The 17,446-nt window shown below is 37.1% G+C and overlaps 1 protein-coding gene across 1 annotated transcript in view; it reads right to left on the reverse strand.

Annotated features, from left to right (window-relative positions):
- Positions 1 to 17,446, reverse strand: part of DENND1B (DENN domain containing 1B) — a 355,643-nt gene that overhangs the window by 307,815 nt on the left and 30,382 nt on the right. The window lies entirely within an intron of this gene.

A 17,446-nucleotide genomic window follows, 5' to 3' on the forward strand; every position in this document is an offset into this window, starting at 1 on the left:
TTGTTCTTTAAAGCCACATGGTGCTCCTCCCCCCCCCCCAAGCCCTCTCCCTCCCTAGTATGGCTCCCCTCCCTATCAGGCCCTTTGTTACCCTTCTACTTCTCTACTAGGCATGAATCAATTTACTGCCCCTATTGATCTGATTGTTCTTCTCTAAGTTGATTTCAATGCACTGAAGTATTGAATATTCCCTCTCTCTAACCTCTTTACCCTTACAGTATATTGTTATTTTTCCCCTTTGATTCCATATGCTTCTTTATGGAATATAAATTTATTCCTTTTTGTTTGCTTTCCTTTTTTTCTTATTGTTATCTTCTCCCCACCCCCCAGTTTTGCATGTATTTATACATACATACATACATGCAAACACATATACATATTTATATATCTCTTGACATTTCATCCTATACAGTTTGTCCCTGTTCCCTCTATGTAAACTTCTTCCAGTTACCCTGTTGGTAATAATAATTTTTTAATATTTGCCAATACCTTCTTTTCTTCTTGGGATATAAATTGATTGAACTTGTTGTGTCCCTTAAAGAAATTTTTTTTCTCCTCCCCCCATTCTCTTAATTACCTTATGTTGATTCTCTTGAGTTCTGGGTTTGGGCAGCAATCTCTCTGTTTAAGTCCGGTTTTTTCTTGATGAATGTTTGGAAGTCCTCAATTTTATTGAATGACAATACTTTCTCCTGCAATAATTAGTTAGTCTTGCTGGATAGTTGATTCTTGGTTGCAGACCCAGTTTTCTTGCTTTCCTGAATATTGTGTTCCATGCCTTCCGGACCTTCAAATGTAGATGTAGCCAAATCCTGTGTTATCCCAACTGTGGTTCCCTGATATCTGAATGACTTCTTTTTGGCAGCTTGTAATATTTTTTCCTTGGTCTGGTAGTTTTTGAATTTGGCTATAATATTCCTGGAAGTTGTCAGTTGTGGATTAAATGTAGGAGGTGATCTTGGATCCTGTCAATTTCCACTTTTCCCTCTTGTTCAAGAATTTCTGGGCAATTTTCTCCGATAATTTCTTGTAAAATGCTATCGAAACTTTTTCTTTTATCATGATGTTCTGGTAAACCAATAATTCTTAAGTTGTCTCTTCTAGCTCTGTTCTCCAGATCTTTGGTTGAATCAATGAGGTGTTTCATATTCTCCTCAAATTTTTCATTTTTTTTATTTTGTTTAATATACTCTTGCTGCCTTGTGAAGTCATTTTCTTCTAGTTGTTGAGTTCTGTTTTTTAAAGACTGAATTTCATTCCTTGCTTTTTGGTCATCCTTCTCATTCTGGTCTGATTTTCTTTGTAGATCATCTTTTGCCTTTTTTGCTTCATTTTCAAGCTGGCCAATTCTGGCTTTTAAGACTTTATTTTCTTGTTTTAGCTCATGTATTTCCTTTTTCAAATTGTCTTCAGCCTCTCTTGATTGTTTTTTGAGTTCCTAAAGTTCTTGAATTAATTAAGTTTTAAATTCTTGAGTTAAGTGAATTTTGAGATCTTTCAAAGCCTGTGTCCAGTTCCCTGCAACTACTTCCTCTTCTTCTATTTCTGTTTCATTTGCTCCCTTTTCACTTCCTTGAAAGAAGCTGTCAATTGTCATTTCTTTTCTCTTTTTCTGTTGCTTACTCATATTTTTTCCCTTCCTTGTTCTGCTAGTTTGAGCAGATGTATTTAATGATCTTTGATGAAAGATCTTCCCCCCAGGGGCAAAGGTTTGTAGTTACTTTCTCTGCCCTAAGAAGACTTCTGTCTGTCCAATTGTTGGGATTAATCCTGTATTGACTGGATTAGTCTGCCCTGAGGCTAAAACCTCAAAACCTTGAGGGTAGGGAAAAACAAACAAACAAACAAAACCCAAAAAAGGTGGGGTGACAAGAAGAAGCGGTTTCTCTGAACTGAGCTCTCCAGCAGTGGGGTCCCCCTGCGCTATCTGCTGTGTTTGGTCTGGTTTTCTTTCCTCTTGAAGCCCTGCGTTCTCTATCTCAGTATGAGGAAGCCAAGCTGTCTGCGCTCTGGGGTTTGGCTCTCTCTAAGCCACCATCTTCTGGGCGTTTTTGCTGTGTTTCTCTGGTTTTCTCCTCCAGTCATCTCTCCAGTGCCTGTGTTTGACTCCCTGAGTCCTATGCCAGCAAGGCCCTCTCTCCTGACTGGTGCACCCACCGGCCCTGAGATTTCCCGCCCACTGGAGACTCAGCACAGCATGTGGGGGAGGCATCCTGGGATCCTGGGATTCCCCTTCTATGCCCTCAGTCCCGATAGTTCAAGTACTGAAGCCTTTTTCTTGGCTTACCCCTTTAGTTGTGCTACAGTAGGGTTCCCCCTGCTCTGTCCCATTATTGGATTTGGTCCTCTTTCTTCTCGAAGCACATTGTTTTCTATCTCGGTGTGTAAGGGTGCAGAGGTCTTAAGATTCGCTCTGTGTATGCCGCCATCTTACCAGAACTCCCTCCTCAATTCATTTTCCATCTCTAACTCAACAGTGGATTTACTTCTATTTTCCAGTGGGGTGTACTAATTACCATCACTTTTGCATATCAGTAAAATATTAGCCTCATTCTGTTTCTTGAGCTCTCTGCTCTCTCAACAGTCATTGTTACTCTGACTTAGATGTATCAGAGGTTAACTTTCATAAATTCCTTGGCCTAGCTCCCAATTTCAAAAATTTCTCTATTTCTTCCAATGAAGGCTTATTGGAAACTGATTTACAATCATGCTTACAACAAACTTCTGATTTTTGTGGTTTGTCAGCCCACTTGCTGTTAACATAGTTCTTTTTTGGGTAAGTGCTTGCTCTATCCTTTGAGAAGTCTATTTGTTTTCTGAATCTGCACTGCTTAATCAAATGACCGGCCCTGTGACATAGAAAGCATTTTGGGACTTTCTATTAAAAGATCTCTTTCGGGTTGAATAAGTCTCCTTTTGCTTATAATCTTGGACCCTTGACTGTTTGCAAAGCAAAATTCTTAAATTCTTCTTTCTCCTCTTTCCTCATTTCCTTCAGCTGTCTTTTTAGCTCTTGGATAGTTCTGTCCTTTCTGAGTCTAATTCTGTTCTTATCTTTTGTTCCTTGTTTCTAGACTCCTGTATATATGCTGCATGTTTCCTAATCTCTTCCAGAGATAATTTTTTCCCATTGTGGACAATTCCGCTTAAAATACACCCGAATTGGGATGCTAGTTCCTTTGATAAATTGATGCCTTATATGTGGTAGAGCTTCCTCAGATTGATCTCTATTAAACCCAATAAAATTTCAGAATTTTCAATAAGTCTGTCCAAAAATAAGATAGGGTGCTCATCCTCAGCCTGCCTCATTTTCTCAAATCTATTCCACCCATTTGGTCTTTTTGCATGGATTTTAATAGCCTCAAGTAAGTCTGCTCTACACTTTAAGAGTCCCCTCATGTTCTCAGGCACTGTCAAGTCTATTCCTTCATGTGCTCTTGACACGAAACTAAATCTGGGTTATTTCTTGTCTCTTCAATAAATTTGGCTTTCTCACTTTGGGTGTAAAATTCATCTAAAATAAATTCAACGTCTAAGTAGGAAGGATTAAAAAGATTAAATGTTCTCTTTTATTCCTTAGCCAATTTGTGGAGGGACAGGAAATACTTGGGGGAACCCCCTTTTTAGCACCTCCAAATCCTGTGCTGTAAAAGCTGTGTATGTCTTCATGCTGACTAATTCACCATTGGTTTCTAAACTGGGCTTGGTCAATTATTGGGAACAAAGATACAGTGGTAGGGGCAAGTGCTCCTCCCTCAGTTTGGGTAGCTGCATTTGTCTCAAAGTCTGTTTGGGAAAAACCATCCACCATCTTAGGCTTGGGATTATCTTTGGCTGTAGGCTTGTAGGTATTCTCAATAATTTCTAGTTGTAAAATAGTATATTCAACTAAAGCCTGTCCTTGTTTAATTTTGTTGTTAATTTCCACCATCAGCCTGAGTTGTTCTTTCATGATACTAAACATGTCCTCGTTCTTCTGTTTCCCTTTGCCAAAGATCAATTGGATTATTTTCTTTGAGGCCCAAACTCCCTGAATGGCTGTCACAAACATGTCCACTATAGCTAGTAAATAGGAAAGGAAATCTGCCATTGTAAATGCCATGTAAATGTAAATACTTATAAGCATTGTAAATAGTTAGGATCTTTATAAAGTACTTGGGAATAATCTGGAACCAGAGCCGTATTATGCCTTGTGTAAAAGAATAAACAAAGATATGGTGATGATAATGAAGGTAGCCCTTGCTAAACCCATCTTGTTTCCTATTCCCTTTTTTAAACTAGGTTCTTTACCCTCTGGCTTTGCCAAAAACTGTTAAAGAAATAAGTGTGTAGAGAGAGATATAGATGTATAATGATGGTGATGATTTGTATCAGTCTATGATCTCCCCAGCTGCAGTTGATGGGAGGAACACCTACTCCTCTCACTCTGGCTGCTGCTGTAAATTATCCCCTTCTCCTTGACAGGTTTAGTTGATAACCTGTCAGTAATTCCTTTAACAGCTGCCCAAGTAAAGATCCTTGAGAGGTTAAATGGATGTTTAACCTCTCCACGCCCAACCTGGGGTTGGATTGATTGGTGATGGGCTATTGATCTGCTTTGGATAATGTTCAGGATCTGACTGCATAGTTGACTCACTTCCCAAAGGCCATGATAGAAAGACCACTCAGGAAGGTACTTGTTATTGAACACTCTTTTATCTATAGGTAGGGAAAGGATAACAGGGTCAAGGATTGGGGGTTGGAAACCCTATCATTCTATTATCTATTAAACTAATTAATAATCAGGACCAGAGGCTTGTGATGGTGGAGGCTTGAGATCTTCTCCTCTTTCTATCTCTGGCCAGACCTGGCCACAGCCAAACCAAAGAATAGGAAAGGCTATTGCTGCAGATATACTGATGGTCTTTATTCTCTCAGCTCTCTCACCAATAGTGTTGATGGTTCACTAGCTCTCACAGTCTAGCAAGGAAATAGATTCAGGCTTATTCCTACCCTCTTCTTCTTCAACCCCCCTTCAACCACCCTTCAACTACCCTTCAGCCACCCTCTGTCCAGAACCACAGAGGCTTGCACCAGTCCCAATTCAGAGATCTAAAATCTCCAGTTCTCAGCCTCTGGGTCCAGAGACCTCCTTCAAGGTAGCTGACAGGGGTATATATAGGGTGGGGCTAACTGATGTTTGCCCCTAGCTCACGGCACCTGGGAACATTCCAAACTCTCAACTGCCATCCCTGTCATTCAAGATGGCATCCATCTCATCCCAGATTATTGAATATAATAACATGCTTCTCTAATTAATATGTGTCTGATTAGATAAATTCTTCCAAGCTGAACCTTTTGTATTCTGTCATGCTCTTTTTTCTCTAACCTAACAACCCAGTTGATCTTGACTCATGAACTCAACTATTAAACAAAAATTGCTAGATTTTTTTCTTCTTTCTATATTTTAAAGAAAATTATTTATTATACAGAGTGTCTCTCCCAAGTTGTGTTTTATCCAATAGACAGAAAAACTGCATTTTATTTTTTGTTTAAAACAAGGGCTTGTCATTATAAAACCTATACAATAGGAACACAGTTCTTACATTTTTACAAAGGATCATTTGAAGAGTAGAGATAATAGGCAAAGATACCAAACAATGAGAGCTATTATAACAATATAAGTCAGAGTTGATAAAGTACTAAACTAGGTTACAACATGAAGGATTTTAAAATGGATTAGAAATCTTGAATGAATGTAATGTTCTTAAGTAGAATGTAATCTCTGGAAGATAGAAACTGTCTTATTTTGTATTTGTATCTCTAGCACCTTGCACATAGCAGTGTCTTAATAAAGTCACTGTTGACGGATTTAAAAATAAAATTAAATAAATGACAAGAAATATCTGATGAGATTGAATAGAAATTAATACAGACAACAGGGGCTTTTAGAATATCCTTTGGAAGTATTTAGAAATGAGATAGATTATTTCTATCTTTTCTCTCAAGTGACTTGGGTTTGGTTATGGCTATAATCATATATAGATTTATGGCTCTTTTAATGTATTATTCAATAAAATTGGCAGCCATAATTTTTATTTCAATCTATGGTTCTCTTGGTATAAAAAATTCTGAGGGAATACTTTCTCTATTAAATGAGATCAGTAACTGGATTTTAAATGGCTAAGATGGAATTCCATAACCCATTAGCCTTATTGTTAATGTAAGGATGGGGGATGGGACAAAAAGAGCCAGAAGAAGGCCCTTGGTGACAGTTACTGATAGTTGGGACAAGAGAGAATTCTGGGGAATTCGCCGGAGGAAAGAGGAGGAGGACTTCCAGTGGAGGACTAGGAGAGAAGAGAAGAGAAGGAGATCTCAGCTCTGATCCAGGCCTAATGGCTTCCTGAGGATCTTTATTTGGACATTGATACCCCAATTCCCTGGTCAAAGGCATCCCATCTCTTTTCATCCATCAAGACTTCAAAAAATGAGTTAGCTAAGTTTTGGGACTCTATTTTGGGAGCGATCTCTTAGGCTCCTTCTCCCATTACCCAACCTTGTTGAGAGACCCATTCTGGTCAAACTTACAATTATAGGAAAGGATAGAAATAGAAATAGAAACAGAAGAAGAAGGGATGAGGGGGAGATGCTTAGGAGTGGGAACCCCAAAGGTTCCCACCTGAGTGATGGACCCCATAGAAATAGAGAAGGCACCCCAAATCCCTTTGCCCTTCACTCCTTTTCCCAAACCCCTAAATTGCAAATATTAAAAGCCATTCATTAGTCAGCGGTTCAGAGTGCTTGAGAGACAAGGGGGAGGGGAATCACAGTTTGGTCTGGCTGCCTCCATCTTGGAGCCAGACCACTCACTATGAAGTTGACTGACCTTGGGGGAGGCTTGCGTGAACCCCGCCCTCCTTCAGTATCAGATTGGGGTACCCAATACCTCATCTTATAGAGAAGTCTCATCCCCAACTCCTGTGAGGCTGCGACCATCCAGGTTACCCAGTTTCAGGATGACACCCCCTCGAAGTCTCAGCAGTGTATATTTAGTGGGAGGGGAGAGCTAGAAGAGTCTCTCACCTCATAGACTTTCTCTCTCCCCCTCCATCCCTAACATTTGGTTACTGGCTCTGTTATTATTACAGTTTTGGGCAGAACCAGCTTAAGTAAAGCACCAAAATAATTCTGAAAAAAAAAAAAAAAGCCTCTGTTTGAATCAGATGGCAGCCATTTTTCTCCTATCTACAGCATAGCAAAGGGGACAAACTTAGACAAGCAAAGAAAATTTAAAGGTACAGTACCATAGAAATTTTACATTCAAACTGGTACTATGGATGCACCATTGGGGAAAACAATTTGTACCATGATGGGAATCCTTATGTTACTATACAACTTTTCGACTATGATTTATAATTTCTGGATTGTTGTGATCCCAGGCTATATAATGGGAATCATAGAAATATATGATTCATGCCAATGGCTGAAGCTAGAAATAGGCCGGGTCTTTTCCAGAGCCAAAAAAAGGCCGTTGGTGACAGTTACCAACAGTTGGGTCCAGAGAAAATTCTGGGGAATTCTCCAGAGGAAGAAGGAGAAGGAGGACTTCCATTGGAGGACTAGGAGAGAGAAGGAGGACATCTCAGCTCGGATCCAGTCCTGAGGGCTTCTTGAGGATCTTTCTTTGGACATTGATACCCCGAGCCCCTGGCAATGCTTTCTAATGCCCACTTGACTTTATTCTCCCAAAGGTATGGCTTTGGATCAGTAATCATACTATAACATTATAGATGTTAAAAAAAAAATTCTTATATAGTTCTCCTGTAAATTCTTACCAGCTGTTAATCTCTTCTATTTCTATAGTCCCTACCATTTCTCTGTCTTATATCATGCCTATTTTTCCATGAAATGTTCCCTTAATATCTCCAATTTTCTTGAAGACATCTCTTGCTTTCCCATTCTATTGTTTTCTTCTATTTCTTTTAATTACTCCCTTTAGAAAATTTTATTATCTCTCCTTGATATTCCTTAGAATTCTGCATTCTAAGGAATAAAGCTTGGGTAAGCTTTCTCTTCCACTTTCCTTAGCATTTGCAAAGCTCATCAGTAGTCATTTTACCTTCCTACTCTTTTACTTTGTAAAGTTTTTGTTGCTATCTCCTATAAGATACTGCAAACCTTTGTCCACAGTTCTTCGGGAACTCTACATAACAGATCTGATCCCTTAAATCTTTTCATCAATTCCACTTAATATTCATAAGGGATGCCATTTAGGTCATACCAATACAGTCTGATGATTTTCCTTAATTTAATTTTTTTAACACTTTAAGTTCCAGGCTATGTCCCTCCCCACTCCACACTAGAGAGAGGCATTTAACACATATTTGGTCACTTAATAAAGGAAGAATGACTTATACTCTTAAAATCCTCTAGATATTTAAAGTGAGGCCTTCATCTGAAAAGTTCTCTATAAATTTTGTACCCAATTTTGTTTTCCTTCTAATCTTGGCCACATTGGTTTTGTTTGTATAAAACATTTTAATTTCATGTAATCAGAATTACCCATTTTACATCCTATTATACTCTTTATCTTTGCTTATTCATAAATTTTCCTCCTTTCCATAAGTCTGATAGGAAATATGTTACACAATCTTCTAGTTTATTTAAGATATCTCTTCCTTTATATCTAGGTAACATATCCATTTTGATCTTGGTAAATGGAGCAAGATAAGATATTAGTCTATACCTAATTTCTGACAGGCTGCTTTCCAGTTTCCCCAACAATTCTTAACAAATAGTAAATTCTTATCCAGAAAGCTTAAATCTCTACATTTGCCAAACACAAGGTTATTACAATCATTTACTATTGTATATTGTTTGTCTATTCTATTCCACTAATTCTAACTTTCTATTTTGTAGCCAGTATCAGATAGTTTTGACAATTACTGCCTTCTAATATAATTTACTGCTAGAACTCGTTCCTTTACATTTTTTAATTAATTCTTTTGGTATCTTTGGCCTTTTGTTCTTTTAAATGAATTGTTTTTTTCTAACTCAATAAAATAATTTTTAGTAGTATAATTACATTGGTACTGAATAAGCATATTAGGTACAACTGATCCACCCATGAATGATTGCTACTTCTCCATTATTTAAATCTGACTTTATTTTAAAAAGGGGGGGGGTGGCTTCATTTAGTTCATGGGTTTGTCTTGGCAGGTATTCTTCAAGGTATTTTATATTGTCTACAATTATTTTAAATGAACTCTGCTTGGACTTTGTTGGTGACACATAAAAATGCTAATGACTTATATTGGTTTATTTTATAATCCTACTACTTTGCTAAAAATTATTAATGGTTTCAACTAATTTTTTAGTTAAATCTCAAGGATTTTTCAAGTATACCATCATACTGTCTACAAAAAAGAAAGAGTTTTATTTTCTTGTTGCCCATTCTGATTCCTTCAGTCTCTTTTTCTTCTTTTATTGTTTTTGCTAGAATTTCCAATATGATACTGAATAATTCTGGTGATAAGGGGCATGCCTGTTTCACTACTGATCTTATTTAGGAAGGCTTCTAGCTTATTCCCATTAGATATGATGTTTGCTGATAGTCTGAGGTAGATGCTTCTTATCATTTTAAGGAAAAATCCATTTATGACTATGCATTCAAGTATTTTAAAATGACTGAGTTTTTTTCTGCATCTGTTGAGATAATTAAATTATTTTTTTAATTTTGTTACTGATATAATCATATATGTTAATAATTGTTTTCCTTATATTAAACCATCCCTTCATTCTTGGAAGAAGTATTGCTCTGTCCAATGAATAATCTTTGTCATATATTGTTGTAGTCTCCCAGCTATTATTTTCTTTCAGATTTTTTTTTAAACCCTTGTACTTCGGTGTATTGTCTCATAGGAGGAAGATTGGTAAGGGTGGGCAATGGGGGTCAAGTGACTTGCCCAGGGTCACACAGCTGGGAAGTGGCTGAGGCCGGGTTTAAACCTAGGACCTCCTGTCTCTAGGCCTGACTCTCACTCCACTGAGCTACCCAGCTGCCCTCTTTCAGATTTTTGCAACCATATTCATTAGGGAAATTGGCCTATAACTTTCTCTCTTTTTGCTTTTCCTGGTTTAGTGTATAAGCACCATATTTGTCTCATAAAAAGAGTTTGGTATGACTCCTCCTTTGTCTGTTATTACATGTAATTTATTTAACATCGGAATTAGTTGATCTCTAATCTAGGACCCTGACATAGGAATTGATAAGAGCCTCTTTAATCCAAGGCACTAACATAGAAACTCATCTAATACATAAAAAAATAAATTATCGGGGCAGCTGGGTAGCTCAGTGGATTGAGAGCCAGGCCTAGAGACGGGAGGTCCTAGGTTCAAATCCGACCTCAGACACTTCCCAGCTGTGTGACCCTGGGCAAGTCACTTGACTCCCATTGCCTACCCTTACCTATAAGTCAATACACAGAAGTTAAGGGTTTAAAAAAAAATAAAAATTATCACAGATTTCATCTTAATTTAGTGGCATATTTACCCTTTTCATTTTTGATACTAGTAATCTTTTTAAAAATCATATTAATGAGTGATTTACCTATTTGATTTGGTTTTGATTCATAAAACTATCTCTGAGTTTAGCTATAATGTTCCTGTGAGTTTTCATCTTGGGATGATTTTCAGGTGGTGATCAGTAGATTTTTTCTATTTCTATTTTACTCTCTAAAACTTCAGGGCAATTATTCTTAACAATTTATGGAAATACAGTATCTAGATTCTTTTTATAATATAACTTTCAGGTAGTCTAACAATTCTTATATTGTCTCTCCCTCAATATATTTTCAGATCTGTTGTTTTTGTATTGAGATATTTCACATTCTCTTCTATTTTTTCATTCTTTTTGAGTTTTTTAAATTATTTCTTGGTATCTTATGAAGTTATTCGTTTCCATTTGTCAAATTTTAAAATTTTAAGGAGTTATTTTATTCTGTGAGTTTTGGATCTTTTTTTTTTTGCAACTGGTTGATTTTCTTTTCATAATTTCCTTGATTTTCTTGCATTGTTCTTTTCTCCTCCTAATTTTTATTTAACCTCTCTTAATTGATTCTTTTGTGAAGATGAAATTATCTCTCCCCTATTTATTTTTTAGACTTTAGCCACCAGGAATGTATAGATCACACCCTACTTAAGGATTAAGTGGGAGGGATCTATAACCCACATGTGGTAGCAAGTGACAAATCAAAAACAACTGACTGCCCCCTGGGCAGTCCGAAGCAAGGTTAAAGCTGCCATTTGTCCACGTAAAACTGGTAGATACAGGAAGTGACACAAAGAACTGTCTTTTAACTACGATGGTAACTTCCTGTAAAAAAGGTTTTTCCCCTTTGAACTTGGCCTTGGAGGAGCTCAGGCTTGAGACCTCAGACTGCTTCCTTTTGGATTGCCCTGTGGGTGAGTGAAAAGGCTGATTCCCTTTCCTTGGCTTTTCTGGAGGCACTATCCTCCAGAGAGGCCCCTTATCTTGGAGGAGGCCTGGCAGCTAGAAGCCTTGTTTAATTAACCTCTGTGCTCCCCTTTGCTGGGGCCTCTGAAGCCGTGCCTGGTTCAGACCTTCAGACCAAGCCGGAGTATTTCATTTTCATTTTCATTTTCATTTTTTCTCTCTCTCTCTCTCTCTGGCTTGAGTGTTTCATTTGGAATTAAATTCCTGGTGACCAAAGCTCTTAAGTATTCAGTCCAAACATAATTTTTATCCCTTACACCAGTGATTCCCAAAGTGGGCGCCCCCGCCCCCTGGTGGGTGCTACAGCGATCCAGGGAGGCAGTGATGACCACAGGTGCATTTATCTTTCCTATTAATTGCTATTAAATTTTTTTAAAAATTAATTTCCAGGGGCACTAAGTAATTTTTTTCTGGAAAGGGGGCAGTAGGCCAAAAAAGTTTGGGAACCACTGCCTTACACTTTTTAAGCTCTTCCAAGAACTCTTTCAGGCTTGTAACTGTTTTACAATTTTCGTTGAAGCTTTAGAAATAGCGGTTTTGAATTCACTGTCTTCTTCTGAGTTTGATCCCTGATCTTCTCTATCCATCATAGACACTATTTTAATCAAATAAATTTCTTTTCTCTCTCTCTCTCTCTCTCTCTCTCTCTCTCTCTCTCTCTCTCTTTTTAAAGCAATCCATTTCTTGGCTCTTCTTTATGTTAGAGTTGGGTTCTAGTCCCAAGGTGTAAGAGATAATGGGAGATAAGGTATGGGCATTAATCCTCTAGCTCATGCTTTGATCTACTGGTGGTCTCAGGTACTCCTCTCTCTACCCCTGAACCTTGACCAGGTTCCTCCATTAATACTGCCACCACAAACATTCTTACTCCTTGTAGTCCCTCCAGTAGCTATAAGATTCAGATCACCCCTCTGCCCTGGAATTTAAATCAGTCTAAGAGAGATAACAGTCAACACTCACCCCTCTGGTACTGCACACACCAGCATGCACTCATTCTTCCTCACCCACAGCCACAGACATATCTGGTCAGTATGCCTAGGCTGAGAGTCTCCAGTACCAGCAGAGAGCTATGCAATCTTTCCCTGATCAGCCACCCAACTCCCCCACAGTTAGTGGTATAAAAGCTCCTGAAGCTGAAACTACCACTTACATAGCTGTTTTTAGAGCTTTTTTTCTTATTGTCTAAGAAATGGAGGAATCTTCTCTTTGCTGTGGCCAGACCACCACCCCAAGAAGTCAGATTTTTCCTAATGTTCTCCCAAGTTGTCTTCCACTATACAACTGCTTAACCCTGAATTTTAAATATTCATGCCACTCTAAATTTCGCTTTGAGGCATTACTTTGTGGGAAAATTTGGGAGAGCCAGGTCATTTCCTGCCTTATTACACCATGTTTCCACCATTTCTCCTACTTTCTTCAATTTAAATATGAATTGTGCAATAAGCTCATGATCTAAGCCACTGTCAGTTCTGGGTCTTGTTTTAACTGACATATAGAGCTTCTCCATCTGTGGCTACAAAGTACATAGTCAATCTGACTGCAATATTTATTGACCTCCTAATGATGTCCATGTATAGAGTGACTTTTTGAAACACTGAAAAAGTGTTTTCTATGACGAATGAGTTGCCTTGACAAAAACTCTATTAGCCTCTGCCTTAATTTTGTACTCCAAGGCCAAACCTGCCTATTATTTCAATTATCTTTTGATTTCCTAATTTGACATTCCAATCCACAATGATGAATTTTTCTGAAGTTATTTCTAAAAGATGTTGTAGCTATTCATAGAACTGATCAACTTTGGCCTCTTCAACATCAGTGGTTTGAGCATAAACTTGTATTACTGTGATGCTGAAGGATTTGCTTCTAATTTGAACAAATATTATATAATTTTTGAAATCATACCTCAGTATTGCTTTTCTCAACCTTTTATTGACCATAGTTCCACTTCATTTCTTCAAAAAGACTCTTGCCCAAAGTAATATATTTAATGATTACTTAAATTTCACTCACCTATTCCTGTCCATTTAAGTTCACTGACACCTACAACGTCAATGTTTTAATCTTTCCATGTCCTGTTTGAGCACTTTCACCTTACTTGAATTAATCATAAATCTGAGATAAATGAAAGGACAGTGATAACCTAAACAGTAATAATGATATTCAGAAGAGGAGTGGATGTAGTAGCAAAAATAATATAATAACCAGATCTCTTGTGAACAATGTAACCCATTTACATCTGATCAACTTGTTCTCTGTATTACTGAAATCAAAAAGGTTTGGAAAGGAGGGGGAAGATTTGTTTACCACCTCAGGAATACAGACCATTCAAGAGATTTAGAGCCAGCTAGGAGGTAAAGTAGATAAAGAAGGTAGGGTTTTCCAGATGGCAACTGCACAGCTGGCAATACAAAATAGAGTTTAGGTTATAACTGCCTTGAGGAGATTAAGTAGATATAGAAGAGATAAGGGTGGGAGCTTCACAGACATAAGATGAGATAAATGGGAAGCAGTGGGTAGCAATGAAGGAAGGGGGTAGCAGAGCTATGATAGAGACAGGCACAGTGGTTGGCTTTTATAAAGAGGGTGAGAAGTGACTCATTTTCCTGTCCTTCAATTGAGGTCATGATATAGCCCCTCAGTTTGAAAACTAATAATTTAGGAAACCACGTCAACTCTCCATAATCTCTTATATGAAAATCACTTGTTCCCTTGTTCTATAGATTTATACTTTGCCAAAAACCCAGCTCTAATCTTACTCATATACTATTAAATGGAGATGGATAAAGTCACAGAACTAAGCTGAGTGGGTACACTAGAAATTTATGCTAATGAATCACAACTGGATTCTCATTGCAGCAATCCTTTTACTCTTGCCTAAATGATTGTTTTTCCTGCTCTCCACAATATCTGTTCCAAACCTCTTCTATCTTAAAGAATAGCACTTCTGCCCTCTCATTCTTTCACCTGAAAAAAGTCAAAGCTACTCATTAAGAGCTCCTTCTTCTTCCCTGGCTTCAAAATCTCTTGCCATCATTCCCTACTATTTGTCCTTTATTCCAGTCCTTGATGAAGTGGTGGCCCTCCTCACCAAAATCAATCTCTAAATATAACCTGGAATGAATCCTTTTGCATCTTTTTTAGACTATATTTGTGGCTACTCTCTGTCTCTGTGTCACTGTCTCTCTCCCCTCTCTGTCTCTCTGTTGCTCTCTCTTTCTGTCCCTTTCTCCCCAATCCCCCCACTGCCCACTGTAGAGAAGGAAAAGTATAACAGAAAGAATGGAGTAAGATATACAATTTATTATCATAACTGTAAATGTGTATTGCTTGAACTCATCTATGAAACAGAGGAGGGTATTCAAATGGAATAGATAGCATAATTTAAAAACATGTTATGTACTAGAAACATACCTGAAACAGAAATCTTTCCACAGATTTCAAATAAGGAGTTAGGACAAGATTTATTATGCTTCAGCTGAACTCAAAAAAATAGGAGTAATAACTAGGATCTCAGATAAGGTATCAATAAAACAGACTGCATTTAAAGAGACAAAGAAACTAAAGTAACTTAAACAATGAGTTAATATCAGTATTGAAAGAAGTGCATCATTTCCAATCACCTTCCTCTTTTCCTATATCTAATAATACTTAATATGTATGCACTATACTGAAAGGAAAATTTTAAAAATTTACACAAAGAGGCAGTAAAATTATAATAGTTGGACATTTCAATGTAGTCCTCTCCACCATACTTTAAAAAAAAACAAAACCTAAGTCTATTACAGATTCAAGATTACACATGAGCCTTTTTTCTATTAGATTTTGTATAAGAAAATGTTATCTTTTCTGGCATTCATGAAGTTCAGAATACATGAATAGATGTACATATACATGTGTGTATACATAAAGATATACACACAGATACATACATATATGTGTGTATACTGAAATTAAGTAAAACCAGAGAGAAGTTTAATGATGAAAAAGAATCACTCTAATGATAATGGTCAAGTCCATTCAAATAAGAGGAAAAGACGACACTGGCAGAACCCCATTAAAGTACACTTCATAACAATACTTTATATTTTTAAAGTTTTCAAAAATACTTAACTCACAAAGACTAAGTAAAGAATTCAAATATTATCATTCCTAGGAAACTGAGGCAATTGTCTTCTGATTACCCAACGTGTTCATCCTAGGAATAAGGCATATACAACATACTATGTTACTGGTACACAAATATGAAACTCATGAGGGTACAGTGTCCAAATTACTATAAGCAGTTATCATCTTATTGACCACAAAAGCATCAGCAATTACCCCTAAGTTTCTCAAAAGAAAAGGCCTCAACTATTAACTAACAACTTAACTTCCATGATTCCAAGGAGGGTGTCTTCAAGTAGAACCTGAATAATCATTTGCCACATACTTTAAAGTGAGGTTTGTTTTCATGTATGAATTGTATTGGATGGCTGTAAAGGTCTCTTCTACCACTCATAAACTCCTGTGATTCTTGATTTGATTGTGGCTAAATATCAATACCAAAAATAAAGAGCAAAAAGTCATATTCATTCTCTCATTCTCTCTCTCTCTCTCTCTCTCTTTCTCCCCACCACCTTCATACTGCATAATAGCAGTGGCCACCCAAAAACTAATAGCATTAAAGAACGCAATTCCTAATGACATATTTTTTAAAAAAGATTAAAAAAAGATTTTTAATCTTTGCAAGGATAAAGTTTCATAACAGAAAATGTAGAGAAAAGACAACCAAGGGAAAAAAAAGAATAAAAAACATTTCTGAGGTTCTTCAGCTTACCAAAATTGTATATTAAGTTTCTTATTTGGGAAGGAGTGAAAGGAAAAATTTCAGTTTCTCCTATATTTGCCTCCAGTTATTTTTGCCAGTAAGCTAGAAAGGTATGAGTCAGACTTAAGACAATACTTCTATATAAGAATATTAAATCAAAGAACAAACAGAAATATTTGTTTTATTATGATTTATGCCTATCATATGTTCTAAGCTATTGTAGATAAAGTATGTACAGTCTTGGATTTTTTTCTTCTCTCTTCTTCCCAATGTCTTGCCTCCTCTTTCCTCCCCTCCTCTTTTATGTCTTCTCCTCTCCTCTTCTTTTTACCCCTTGTCCTCCCCCCTTTATTCCCCCCTTGTCTCTCTCTTAGTCCCTCCTAGCTCTCCCCATTTCTCTTCTCTCCCTCCTGCCTCCCTTATTTTTCTGGTCAGAGGTTAAACTGCTAACCCTTCACCTTCTAGGCAAGATTTTTTTCCCCTCTCATAAAAGGTTTTTTCACAGTATGCAGCAGTCAGATTTGCCCCCACCTCTTGAACAAAAGCCAAGTCTTTGTACTGGTGTTTGGGGCATGGAGTCTGTTCATCAGAGGAAGCTGCTCTTACTTAACATTCACAATAACTATATTGTGAGGCCCCACTAAAGTCTAGCTTCTCAGTGTCTAGACTTTCACCTAACCAGCCAGCCAAAGAGAAAATCCTGTCAAGCACTCAGCTGAAAATTAACTAAGGTATCCTGTTGTGAACCTGATGAAGATGTTATTTGACCATACGGTAAAACTTTCCATTGTTTAATATAAAGATAAGAGAAAAACTTTTAAAGCTCAAAGCTTTAACAGTCATGGGTACCAATTCATGCATGGGTCAGTAAATATATTTTGCTGACATACAAGCCTTTCCTTTATGCATTCTCTTAACATAATGCACAGCTTATTAAATAACATACAAACCTCCAACATTTAGAGCTCTACTCAATTTAAATAACTAAAGGATACAATCAGAAAATTATAATGCATTGTTTAAAAAACAACTTGAATTTAAAGTCTACAACAGACATACATATTCAAAGTTTTACTGGGACTGTCTTTCTATTAATTGATAATAAGACAATAGTCAAAGTACAGGGAAGAGAAGTTATTAGA

The sequence above is a fragment of the Gracilinanus agilis genome, chromosome 4 (genome assembly GCF_016433145.1).
Source record: "Gracilinanus agilis isolate LMUSP501 chromosome 4, AgileGrace, whole genome shotgun sequence".
In the NCBI taxonomy this organism is placed as follows: Eukaryota; Metazoa; Chordata; class Mammalia; order Didelphimorphia; family Didelphidae; genus Gracilinanus; species Gracilinanus agilis.